This window comes from Bos taurus, chromosome 6 (assembly GCF_002263795.3).
Source record: "Bos taurus isolate L1 Dominette 01449 registration number 42190680 breed Hereford chromosome 6, ARS-UCD2.0, whole genome shotgun sequence".
NCBI classification, from domain to species: domain Eukaryota; kingdom Metazoa; phylum Chordata; class Mammalia; order Artiodactyla; family Bovidae; genus Bos; species Bos taurus.
Window position 1 is genome coordinate 54636811 of NC_037333.1, and position 14143 is coordinate 54650953.

Here is a 14143-nt window from a genome sequence, read left to right on the forward strand (position 1 = left end):
TAAATCCCAATCTCACAGTTCATCCCACCACCACTCATCCCCTTTGGTATCCATACGGTTGTTCTCTATATCTGTGTATTCATGAACTCTTATAACTCTTATAATTTGAATTATAAAAAATGAATCATTACCCAAGGTAGTGATCAATTATTAAATTATTTATCATTTATTCTGTTGTAATTCTATGAATTATTTTTATGCATTATATATGATATGTTTATTAAGTAGTACATTACAGTCTCAAAGAATTCAGGATGACATTATATAACTTCACTCTCTACATATATGAACATATATAACTTTAATTATGGAATATAATTAAAATTAAGGATCTTACCATGGTTCAAACCTTCAATATCAATAGCCATGATATAAATTATATTAATATTTTCTCACTAATCATCTTCAATCTAATTCATATCTGGACAGTACATGAAATATTTAATAATTCTCTGTAATTATTATAATTTTATTATAATAATCATTACAATATAATCAATATATAATTATATATTATAAGTAATATATAATTATTATAATAATTTTCCCATGGTAAAAATAATTGCTTTTTATTGTACAGTTTAGCCATTGAACTCACTTTAGAAAAATAGAGAATCATGAATTCAGAATACATTTGTATCTCAATTTAAATTTTTCTGTAATAAAGACGGTGGAAAATTACATTTGCTTATTAGTGTTCAGTATTCTGAGTCCAAGTAGCAAATCAGACTAAACTAGTCTGGCCAAGTGCAAGTCTGAAACAGTCCATGACTCTTACTTCATAATGTTGTAGTGACGCGTTCCGGGAAACAAACTCACTCAGAAGGACAATGCAGATAGTGGAGTGCAGTTTATTACACCGGCGGGCCCAAGGCAGAGTCTCCTCTTAGCCAAGGACCCTGACCAGTTTTTGTGAAAATCTTATATACCCTAAGTGTACGTTCTTAAACCCACCTCCCCAAGTTATCTGAAACTAGTCTGAACAAAGGAAAAAAAAGATACAATCAAAGTTAACCTGTGATTCATAGGCCTTTTGATGAAAGTGAAAGTGGAGAGTGAAAAAGTTGGCTTAAAGTTCAACATTCAGAAAATGAAGATCATGGCATCTGGTCCCATCACTTCATGGGAAATAGATGGGGAAGCAGTGGAAACAGTGTCAGACTTTATTTTTCTGGGCTCCAAAATCACTACAGATGGTGACTGCAGCCATGAAATTAAAAGACGTTTACTCCTTGGAAGGAAAGTTATGACCAACCTAGATAGCATATTGAAAAGCAGAGACATTACTTTGCCAACAGAGGTCCGTCTAGTCAAGGCTATGGTTTTTCCAGTGGTCATGTATGGATGTGAGAGTTGGACTGTGAAGAAGGCTGAACACCGAAGAATTGATGTTTTTGAACTGTGGTGTTGGAGAAGACTCTTGAGAGTCCCTTGGACTGCAAGGAGATCCAACCAGTCCATTCTGAAGGAGATCAGCCCTGAGGTTTCTTTGGAAGGACTGATGCTGAAGCTGAAACTTCCAGTACTCTGGCCACCTCATGCGAAGAGTTGACTCTGGAAAAGACTGATGCTGGGAGGGATTGGGGGCAGGAGGAGAAGAGGACGCCAGAGGATGAGATGGCTGGATGGCATCACTGACTCAATGGACATGAGTCTGAGTGAACTCCAGGAGTTGGTGATGGACAGGGAGGCCTGGCATTTGTGATTCCTGGGGTCGCAAAGAGTAGGACACGACTGAGAGACTAAACTGAACTGAACCTACTGAAGCCTAGGTAGTTAACAGTGGACAATTATCAATAGGCCTGTGGTTATACCCCAAAAAGCATAATAGAATTTATTATTCTACTTGGTTATACAGATAATTAGAGTATTTTTTTTTTTAGGGGCCAGAGAGTCTAGGTATGAGCCCTGGGGCTCTTCCACCTGGGGGGTCTAGTTTTTCAGTTGGTATGTTGTTTCCATAGATACTGAGCATATAGCTCAAAGTCCACAGTCCAGCCCAGAATGGAGTCCTGCTTTCAAGATGGAGCCTGTTCTGTCTGTTTCCTCGTTCACTACCCCCTCTTGATGCTCTTAACTCATAATATGAGCATCACTCATAGGGATATATTGCACTCTGCCTCTCCGACTGCCTATTTGGAAGAATGACACAATACTTTGGGTACAAAGTTCATAATACATTGTAAAATGCAGGGTCCACAAAGCAGAACTATCAAGGCAACTGTAACAATGGTAAATATAGTTTTCTACCAATCGCCCTTCCCCCAAGACAGGACCAAAGTCCAAAAAGGAATGTTTTCATTTGACATTGCTTTTTCCTGGTTTTTCATGTCATCTAAAGCAGCTGATACTTTGCCAGATAAATCAGGAATATATACACAATGTTCAACCTTAATTATACCACAAGTCCCTCCTTGAGCAGCTTTGAGCATGGCCAAAGCCATTCTATTTTGAATTACTGCTTTTCTTATTTGAATTTGTTGTTCATTTAAGGCTTGGATGGCTTTATCACTATCTAGGAAGGCCTGTTTTGTGAAGTTAGTCAAGGCTTCTACTTTAATCATAATATTTGTTGTCCCTATAGGAGGTGCGAATAAGGACACAATATACTCATACCATTGAAACACAGACCTTGTCCACCTAGTATGTAAATAAGGTAGATTTACTAGGGCTTATTATAGGTTAGGCTTTATGCTTCCATGCTGCTAAGTCACTTCAGTCATGTCTGACTCTGTGCAACCCCATAGACGGCAGCCCACCAGGCTCCCTCGTCCCTGGGATTCTCCAGGCAAGAACACTGTAGTGGGTTGCCATTTCCTTCTCCAATGCTGCCATGGGCAAAAGCAAATCCCAGTGTGCAGCGGCCTACCCAGCTGATTGGTAACCAAGGCCAAAGGTTAGGCCCACAAAGCCACTGGGTTCCGTTGGGGGCCACCCAGCAGATTCCAGGGTTATATTTCCAATCAGAGCCTGGCCAATGAATGAACTGGTTGGGGTGTTATGTGACCTCGAATGTTTGTTTACATTGTTTGGGGAATAGGTACCCAATATATTTTAGTTCTTTTGGGTCTAATGGATGGTCACCAAACCCTACCCTTCATTCTTTTTGTTCCCAGCATATAGCAGTGGGAGTAATTAATTGACCCTTTTCTGGGTTCATCTGGAAATATTCATCCCAGACTTGGTAGAATTGTTCAACATACGTAGAGGCCTGGCCTCCCTTGCCAGTCAGGAAGCTTTTTTCCTCTTTGTTCTTTAAATATGAGGTATAGGCTTTGATATTCCTATGAAACTGATGCTTATATCAAATGTAACCCCATGACCAGAGACTATTGACTGTAGGTCTGGCTTACACCAAGAGAGCAGGGAGAGATTAAGATTGACAAGAGAAAGGAAAGTCTCTTTTTGTCATCCCAGAAAAGACCAGAGTGGTTTAAAAACTCCTTGGCAGAGTGGTGACACCCACCAAGGAAATCCCTCCATCACAGACAGAGGCATAGCCCCACATACCCAGCAGCTGGAGGTGTTGTGGAAGTCCACATAGGAATGCACCCATGAGATGAAAACATTGTCCTGAGTTGAAACAGAAGTTAAATTCAAAATCACATTGATGAGGCCAAGCAGCAGGAGTTGATTATGCAGCTTCATCCTGAAGGGGCTTGTCCGGGATCTTCTTTTCCTTCTTCTTATGGATGGTCTTAGTCTCTCGAGGGTCAGGGGGTCCACCTATGCAGTCCACTTGGCATTTTCTGGGTCTGCATAATATGTTCTCTTCATCCTCATGTGGTGGATCCAGGGAGTGACAGCTGTTACTTTAACTGCAGTAGGGGTGGTTAGAAAAACAGGATATGGACCCTTCCAATGTGGGGCCAAGGAATCGTGTTTCCAGTCCTTGACCCACACCTGATCTATTGTCACAAATTTGTGAATCTGTTCCCCAAGGGGGAACGACACTCTTTCTTGTACAAACTTCGTTACTGATTTATTACCTTACCTAGTTGTTCCATCTGCTGTGAAATCAAATCTCCCCTTACCTGAGGCAAATTTGTTGACACCTGTTTTATTATGGGAGGGGGCCTCCCATACATAATTTCATATGGAGAATAGCCATGGCACTGTGGGATCATCCTGAGTCTGAGCAGAGCCATTGGAAACAAGTCCACCCAGGATCAGTCAGTCCCTATGATCCACTTGGAGAGTGTCTCTCTAAGTGTCTTCTTGGTTCCTCCCACCATCCCAGAACTCTGGGGCCTATATGCTGTATGTGATTTCTACTTGATGTTTAAAGTTTTGCTTACTTGTTGTACTAAATCAGCTATGAAAGCTGGGCCATTGATCCAATGCTGGCAGAAAATCCAAATCTGGGAACTATCTCCCTAAGCAGGCACCGGTCTACTTCTGATGCTTTCAGTCCGGGTAGGAAAAGTTTCTATCCATCCTAAGAACATACATACCATGATCAGCAGGTAACAGTATTGTCAGTGAGGTTTCATTTCAGTGAAGTCCACTTCCAGGTGTTCAAATGGCAGCATGCTTTTTAGCTGAATCCCTGGAAGTTTCTGTCTGTGCTGAGAGGCAGCTTTGACCTATGAGCAGGCAGTGCAGTTCTGAGATTCTGTCCTGCATAGGGAAGAGAGGTGAGGAACCAAGAAATATTTTTGAATTAGCTTTTCCAGTTTATCATGGCCTAGGTGGGTCGCTTGGTGTGTTTGTCTTACCAGAGTGAGTGTCAGCTCCTCCAGTACCAATAATTTGCCACTTGGCAATTCCCACCATCCCTTTTCAGTCTTGTTGGCCCCTTCTACTTTGGCTAGTTGGTTTTGGGCTTCAGTTATTCTGGAGAGTCCGGCATTGGTTCAGGCAGCTCCACCAATACGATAGCTTTAATAGGGACTTCACTTGTCACCCCCAAGCCCTCGGCTGCTTGTTTAGTGGTCTTATCTGCCAGTCTGTTTCCCTGAGCCCAGGGGGTATCCTCTTTTTGATCTCTTCATCAGTGTATGACTGCAAACCTTTCTGGTTTCCAGGCAGCATCTAATAGGGTCTTAATTTCCTCCTTATTTTTAATGTCTTTTTCACTAGCTGTCAAAAGGCCTCTCTCCTTATACAGAGTCCTGTGTACATGTAGTGTGGCAAAAGCATACCTGGAATCTGTGTAAATGTTTGCCTTCTTACCTTTTGACAGCTGGAGGGCCCAGATAAGAGCATATAGTTTGGCCCGTTGAGCAGACCAGTGTGATGGCAGAGAGCTAGTCTCAGTGATGGTTTCTTCCATGACTACTGCATATCCCGACAGTTGTCCTTGTTTCACCAGGCTGGTGCCATTGGTATACAGGACCAAATCTGGGTCCAGGATTGGCTCGTCTCTCAAGTCAGGTCTGCTGGCATATTTTCTTGCAATCATGTGAGGTCCCACCTTCTCCCATAGGAAGGAAAGTGGCCAGATTCAGGGCCTGATAAAGCTCAGTATTAACATGGGGGTTCTCACATAACAATCCCTGATATTGAGCAATGTGGGATGTCAACAACCATTTATGGGGGTCCCCTTGTGGGAGAGTGTTGATGTATGCAGTACTTTTATGATCAAATCTTGACCCAAAGTCAGCTTGGTTGCCTCCCGGACCAGTAAGGCAACTGCAGCAACTGCCCATAAGCATCTCGGCCACCCAGTGGCAACACTGTCCAGCCATTTCAGGAGATAAGTCATGGGTTTGTCCCATGTCCCCATAGTCTGGCACAACACTCCCATAGCCACCTTGTCCTTTTAAGTCACATAAAAAGTAAATGGCTTAGCAAGTTCTGGCAGGCCCAAGGTGGGTGCTGACATAATTGTACTGGGTTTGAGTTCTATTACCAGTGGGGCTTGTTTTGCAAACCTGGGTCAGGGGGCGGGGGGTTGTCTTCAGCCTAGACCTCAGGGAATTGTTAAGTTAACTCTCTCTCTTTCTCTCTCTCTCTATCTCTCTCTCTGTCTCTCTCGACTGTTTGGCCCATCTGGTTTTCCTTCCGGGAGATCGTGCAAACTCCATTCATCTTGAGGGATTATCGAGAGGAAGAGTAAATGGGTGGTTGAGCCCAGTCGAAGAGTGGGTCTTTCATGGGGGGAAAGGTCACTTGTGTCCCCAATTTAGATAGCAAGTCTCTTCCCAACAAAGGTACTGGGCATTCAAGGATGTATAAAAATTCATGAATCCCTTGGTGTCCCCCCATCTGATGTTTTTGGGGTAGGCTTGAGACACAAAGGCTTCATTTATCACCATCTGAGACCCAGCAACCTCTGGATCTATTGGCATATGAAGTCTATAGGCCTCACACAGTCTTTCGTAGAACTCAGAGGGTGATTCACTTTCCCTTTGAATCACTTCGGAGGGTTTTGCCATACTCATAGGTTTTTGGGCCCCCCTTTTGACACTTTGTAAAATAGCTGCCTGATATCTCTCCAGGTGGCCCATCCCTTCCTCTGTGTTACAGTCCCAATTGGGCCTCTCACTGGGGGTGGCTAGTTCTGCCCACCGCTGTGGGTTTGCAGTACCCTCACGTGCCATTTCTCTTAACCATTTTCTGGCCTCAGTTAGGATCCTGTGTCTTTCCTCAGTGCTGAAGAGTGAGACTAGTAGTTGGATTATGTCATCCCATGTAGGGCGATGGGTTCAAAAAATAGTCTCCGTTAGCCTAATCATGGCTTGTGGCTCCCCTGAGTATGGTGGAGCATGTCTCTGCCAGTTTAATATATCCATAGAGGAAAATGGCTGGTAATAATAGGCTACAGGGGGCAGATGGTAGTGCCCACAGGCTTTCTGAACCAGAGGCTCTTGTAGCTCTCTGATGGGCATCTGTAGTGGGGTTCTTTCCCACTGTTCCTTGGCAGAGCACAGCCTCTGAATAAGTCCTGTGTTTTCTTCCCGCTTCCCGTCAATATTCACCAGGAGAAATGGATACAATCTAGGAGATCCAGCTGAGGTGGAATCCTGGGGGCGTTGACCAGAGGTCTCCATTGCTGGGATCAGAGGCTGCTGAAACGGCAGCTCAATGGGAGAGCCGGCGGAGGAGCAGCGACTGCTTCAGGAACTTCATCTGGCCCTGGATGGGGCATTAAGGCAGCCTCTGGTCCTGGTGCACCGAGAGGCAGGTGCGTGATTATCCAGTATGGGGGAGGGGTCAGGTCATCCCCATCCAAATCCTGTAGAATTTCCTTTTTCATCATCAGTCAATTTTTGTGCCATTAATATTTTTCCCTTTCTGGATACAGAACTTTGTCCAACTAGGAGGGTCTTGAGTTAACCTTAGCCATGAATCAATATATGGATATTGATCTGGGTGTCCTGGCTCTCCTGTGACTACTGTATAGACTGCTTCCACTATTTTTAAGTTCATGGTGTCCTCTGGTGGCCATCCTACTGCCACAGGGGGCCATTCGACCTCACAGAGTATATGGGGGTGGTTAGGCCTCATCTTCACCCCATAGTCTCCTCCAAATCCCTCCTTTAAATTTTTAATCATGCACTCCAATACAGTTGCCTTAGATTCACTTCCCCCCATCTTGCTTACCTTCTCACCTTCCTCTACTTTTACTTTTTTTTCTGTCTACAAAGTTCTTGGTACCCTATGTACTTTTTATATTTACACTCAATGAAACACTTAAATTGCCATTCTGCCTCCTTCCTAATTGGGGTGAGAAGACCTTACCTGCCAGATCCCAGAGAGAGAAGGGGGATTGGCATGTCTTCACCTGCTGTTCAGCATGGCCAAACCAGAACACCACGTGATCCAAGACTGTTTCTCCCTTTACTTGTAAAGTCTGTTCTGCCTTGGTGGGCTTGATCACGTATGGATGAAAACACAGATGGATTAAATATCCCACATCCCAGGCCATATCCAGAAAAGGGGCCCTATCCATGCCCCTTCTAGTCCCCTCCAGGAGAGTGATCAGTCCCCTTCTTCCACCCTGCCAGGTGGGTTCCTCCTCACCTGAGCGCTCAGTTCCCAAGCTGCCATCCACTACCTGCTAACATGAAAGGTTTGGGCATTGAGAAGCAGAATCCTTCCAGAAGGGTGAGGCACCTTCCCCCTTCTAGAATATTTAAGCTGCAAGGCCTCAGAGTAGTCCCAAATGGGACTTGTTTCTTCAAAGTGAGGAGTTTCCCAGCCAATGCACCAAATGTTGTAGCCACGTGTTCCAGGAAACAAACTCACTCAGAAGGACAATGCAGATAGTGGAGTGCAGTTTATTACACCCGTGGGCCCAAGGCAGAGTCTCCTCTTAGCCAAGGACCCCAACCAGTTTTTGTGAAAACCTTATATACCCTAAGTGTACATGCTCAAACCCACCTCCCCAAATTCTCTGAAACTAGTCTGAACAAAGAAAAGAAAGATACAGTCAAAGTTAACCCATGATTCCTATGCCTTAAACCTGTGATTCGTATGCCTTAAGCCTAGGTAGTTAACAGTGGACAATTATCAATAGGCCTGTGGTCATGCCCCAATTAGCATAATAGAATTTATGATTCTATTTGGTTACACAGATAATTAGGGTATTCTTTTAGGTGACAGAGAGTTTAGGTACAAACCCTGGAGCTCTTCCATTGCGGGGGTGGGGTATCTGGATTTCCAGTTGGTATGTCATTTCCATGGATACTGGGCATATAGCTCAAAGTCCACAGTCCGGCCCAAGATGGAGTCCTGCTTTCAAGATGGGGCCTGTTCTTCTGTTTCCTCCTTTAATAATAGTAGTGGTGAGCTGAAAATAAATCCTACTTTGGCCACCTGATGTGAAGAACTGACTCATTGGAAAAGATCCTGATGATAGGAAAGATTGAAAGCAGGAGGACAAGGGGCAACAGAGGATGAGATGGTTGGATGGCATTACCAACTCAGTGAACATGAGTTTGAGTAAACTCCGGGAGTTGATGATGGACAGGGAAGCCTGGCATTCTGTAGTCCATAGGGATGCAAAGAGTTGGACATGATTGAGTGACTGAACTGAGCTGAGTCTAGCCAAGTGCAAGTCCATGACCCTTACTTCATAATAGCAGTGGTGAGTTGAAAACAAATCCTGACTGATATAAATTACAGACAAACCTCATACATCAAAAATTAAGTTACTTTTTTGTTTTCCTTTACAAAACTTTGGACAAGATTGAACTCAGATCTCCTGCATTGAAGGCAGATTCTTTACCACTAGCACCACCTAGCCACAGGACATGACAAAAACTGGTTAGAATCAACTAGTTCCAAGAAGGCAGAAAGTTTGACTTCCACTAGACCTTGTGCCTCAGTATATGTTCATTGTATTGCATGAGCATATGCTAAATGACATACCCTTGGGCCAGGTGGGGCAGTGCTAAAGGAATCTGCCTGCTATGCAGGAGACACAGAAGATGCAGATTTGATCCCTGGTTTGGGAAGATCCCCTGGAGTAGGAAATGACAACTTACTCTGGTATTCTTGCTTGGAAAATTCCATGGCAGAGGAGGCTGACAGGATACAGTCCATAGAGTCACAATGAGTTGGACACAGCTGAGCAACTGAGCATACATGCAAATGACACACCCAGCAGTGCCTGGTTTGAGGCTAACCATCAGAGGCCAAAAAGTATTTAGTGGCCCATTTCCTGGAAATCTCCACTCCTTCCCCAAAATAGTTGGAAGAATCATCCCACTCACTAGCCTGTCAAATTACCCAGCCCGTAAAAATTAATCATGCCAAATTTTAAGGCCTCTTGCCCCTTCTGAGATGGCCCCTTGTGGAGTATATTTCTTCCAAGCCCCCTCTCTCTCACTGACTCATATTCTGACATTACATGCAGTCTGAGTGTGGAGTGTGTTTGTCTCTAAATAAATCTACTTCTTACCAACACTTATCTCTGAATTCTTTTGTGATGAAGCAGATGCACCAACAACACAATCATCTGACTACAACTCCTTTTATTTTTTAACTCTCCTAGTAAAAATTCTAAGGCTGTTACTATTGAGCAGTGCCTTCTTCATGAAATACATATTTCTCTGCTTTCAGCAACACCACAACCTTCTGATTTTCTTGGACACGCATGTCTACTCTTTCACAGACACTTCAGCTGAACATTCCTTTCACGAAGCGTCTAAATACTGTTCTTTAGAACTTGAGAGTAAGTCTTGTCTTTCATCTGTATGCTTTTTCTGGGTAATTATATCCATTCCTTGGTTTTCTTCCAGTCATTTGCTGATTATTTACATATATAGTATAGAACTATTTCTTGAATTCTATAATTAATATCAACTTCTTATTTAATGTCCATCTCTTAAACTGCACATGTGTTTTCATTTACAATTTCCAAATTTTAACTTTTTTTTTTCTCAAAACTTATTTCCTTCCCAGATTTGTCATACCAGTAAATGTCAATTCTCAGTTCATTTCACTTCAGTTCAGTCACTCTTTCGTGTCTGACTCTTTGCGACCCCATGAACCGCAGCATGCCAGGCCTCCCTGTCCATCACCAACTCCCAGAGTCCACCCAAACCTATGTCCATTGAGTCAGTGATGCCATCCAACCATCTCATCCTCTGTTGTCCCCTTCTCCTCCTGCCCTCAATCTTTCCCAGAATTAGGGTCTTTTCAAATAAGTCAGCTCTTCGCATCAGGTGGCCAAAGTACTGGAGTTTCATCTTCAACATCAGTCCTTCTAGTGAACACCCAGGACTGATCTCCTTTAGGATGGACTGGTTGGATCTCCTTGCAGTCCAAGAGAGTCTTCTTGAGTCCAAGTCTCAAGAATCTTCTCAAACACCACAGTTCAAAAACATCAATTCTTCTGCTCTCAGCTTTCTTTGTAGTCCAACTCTCACATCCATTCATGACTACTGGAAAAACCATAGCCTTGACTAGATGGATCTTTGTTGACAAAGTAATGCCTCTGCTTTTTAATATGCTGTCTAGGTTGGTCATAACTTTCCTTCCAAGGAATAAACATCTTTTAATTTCATGGCTGCAATCACCATCTGCAGTGATTTTGGAGCCCCTCAAAATAAAGCCAGCCACTGTGTCCACTGTTTCCCCATCTATTTGCCATGAAGTGATGGGACTGGATGCCATGATCTTAGTTTCCTGAATATTGAGCTTTAAGCCAACTTTTTCACTCTCTTCTTTCACTTTCATCAAGAGGCTCTTTAGTTCTTCTTTAGAATCCCTGGTGGCTCAGAGGTTAAAGTGTCTGCCTGCAATGTGGGAGACCCGTGTTCGATCCTTTCTGCCTAAGGGTGGTGTCATCTGTATATCTGAGATTATTGATATTTCTCCTGGCAATCTTGATTCTAGCTTGTGCCTCCTCCAGCCCAACATTTCTCATGATGTACTCTGCATATAAATTAAATAAGCAGGGTAACAATATACAGCCTTGACAAGATATCACCTTTAACTCAGGTGCCATCTTTCTACTTTCTATAAAAGACCTTTGCCAACTATTTCAAATTGTCTCTCATAAACTTGTGTATTTCTTGCCATACTTGCTACAAATTATATGTCTACTTGTTCTTTTAATCATTTTTGTGTCTTTTTTTTCACTACTTTAGCTACATACCTTCTTTAACTATACACTACTTTATTCACTACTTTTTCATACATATAGCAATGAAAATGCTTACAAACTTCCCTCCTGTTATCTGCATATAATTATGTCTTTAATTTGTAGGTGACAAATCTAAATTTTAGGAGTGTATACATTATTAATATAATTAGCTAAAGAAATCCTTCTTGAATTCCAGAGGCAGAGTTAAAAAAAATCACCTCAGGTGATTACATTTCAAACAGAAAGCTCTACCAATCAGTACATTATAATTAGATCTGTCATTTCTCTGTTAAGAACCCACTAGTTTCAAAGTATGATTCTTTTGCAAAAAGATCAACACATATCTTTCCCTCCCACTTCATTTCTGTCATCACCATAAGTATGAGTGAAAGTTGTGTTTCTTAGAAAAACTCAGGTTAAAGATGATTTCTTATAGCTTCTTATATAAAAATGATGTCACTGAAGTAGTAAACATTAGACATGAATCATGTGCTTATTATTAACTTGAAAAGCATATGTGTAGTTTTGCTGTCATATTTCAAAAATTATTTATGATAAAACTTATACTAAATTTTCCCATAAAAACAAAATATTTCAATCAAAGAAACAGTAAAGGTATAATTCTCTAGATATACTAATTGCTAATTCTGACCACTGTCCTTTTTAAAATCAGTTCGCTACTATCATATTTCACATTACACATCATTTGGAACTGAATTGATATACTCTTTCTACATGACAAAACTCAAAGTAATGTGTTAATGCTAGTCTGAATAATTATCTCTTGTGTAAGATGGATCATGAGCATTATTTATGAGTTAATATTATATAAATCAATATGAATATTGTATGTAAAGTGATGAAGAATAATACTGTCATGATTTTAGTGAGTTTATTGTTGAGCAGAATAAAAAGAGAGGAGAGGAGAGGAATTACATCCTATTGCTTCAACAAAACATGTGGAAATGAATGTTTTAATTAATTATTAGAAAAAATGATGGGGAAAGTTTGCTGCTTCTCCTTAGAGAAAATTACATCAAATGCTTGTTTTGACAGGACCAAACAATTATTGCAATGTCTAACATCTGTAAAATACTATGATTATAAAGGATATTTCATCTAAATCAATGTAGCTATCTTATTGCTTCCCTCTGATACGTTTTATTTGTTTCATTTGTTGACTGACATCAGACAAAAACAAGATAAAAAGTCAAAATTATGATATGAATGTTTCCTTTTCTCTTTCTTAATGATCCACATTTTCTGACTTGAATAATGTCTCTTTCCACCCCCAAGTAATTTCTTAGACATAAGACATTATGATACTACTTATTCTCTTAAACACATATTTGAATTCACTTTTTCCTTCATCCTTGTATACAGTCAACTGGTTTACAATTAGTTATGTACTATAAAATCTCCCTCAGTTTAATTCATAAATTAATTTAATAATTCATGGTATCAGCACAATACTTCATATAGAGGTCTAAAATATTTAAGGAATAGCCCTTATCTTCCAACAGTTGAATGTACAGTGATTCTACTGAAAGAATAAAGGATACAGAAAAGGAGAATAATGAAAGTGTTACAGTAGATGCAAGGAGGGTTAAGGTTTTAGGAAAGGTTCACAGAAATGATATTTTAGGTGTGTCTGGAAGGATTCTTTTTTTAAACAAGAAAAGGAATAGTTACAGTGAATAGAATGAAACATGTATAAACTTCAGAATTGTTAGAGTTTGATCAGGTACAGAAATTATAAAGGATTAATTAATGAAGCAGATAAGAAGCATATGTGAAAAAAATATCCCCCAGAGGAGAGCCTACACAACAGCCTTGCTTTTTCCTATTGTATGGATTATCATAAGAAGATTTTAATTGACCTCTTCACATTTTCTGCTATCTATATCCACATTTATGTAGTTTATCATAAAGTAATTTTATGAGACTTTCTCATATTTCCCTCTGCTATGACAAGTACATCTCTTACATATATTAAAGCAATTATTATTTCATTAAATTGCCTTTCTGTTTCCAGTCACATAATATAGAACCTAAATTTGTAACAGAAGATAACAGAATCCACTTTATTCTTGAATATTCTATATAGACGTTTGGAACAGAGCAAGGCCCTATCAACAGGGTTTGCAGACAAGTTTAGTTCAACTTTATAGATTACCTTTAATTTAATTGCACAGATGAAACCATACTATCATAAACATAAATAACCTTACTTTTATATGCACTGTTAAAAATATGACATGTTCTAGGTTACCAGTTACCAGGGAAAAAATCTCCAATGATAAAATTTAAATTCAGTATTGTTATTCAGGGGCTTCCCTGATGTCTCAGAAGTAAAGAATCTGCCTGCAATGCAAGAGACAAAGAAGACATGGATTCGATCCCTGAGTTGGAAATAATCTGTGGTAGAGGAAATGGCAGCCCACTCCAGCATTCTTGCCTAAGAAATCCCATGGACAGACAGAGGAGCCTGGAAAACAACAGTCCACGGGGGTCACAAAAGATTGGACACAACTGAGCAACTGAGCACACTCACACATATTGTTATTCTAAATATAAGCCTTTTGTTTTAGCTTAATAAATTAG

The 14143-nt window shown here is 40.9% G+C and overlaps 1 pseudogene; it reads right to left on the reverse strand.

The window, feature by feature from the left end:
• Positions 1–1968: 1968 nt before the first annotated feature.
• LOC104968864 (endogenous retrovirus group PABLB member 1 Env polyprotein-like) lies at positions 1969–3648 on the reverse strand (annotated as a pseudogene).
• Between the last annotated feature and the right edge of the window lie 10495 nt (positions 3649–14143).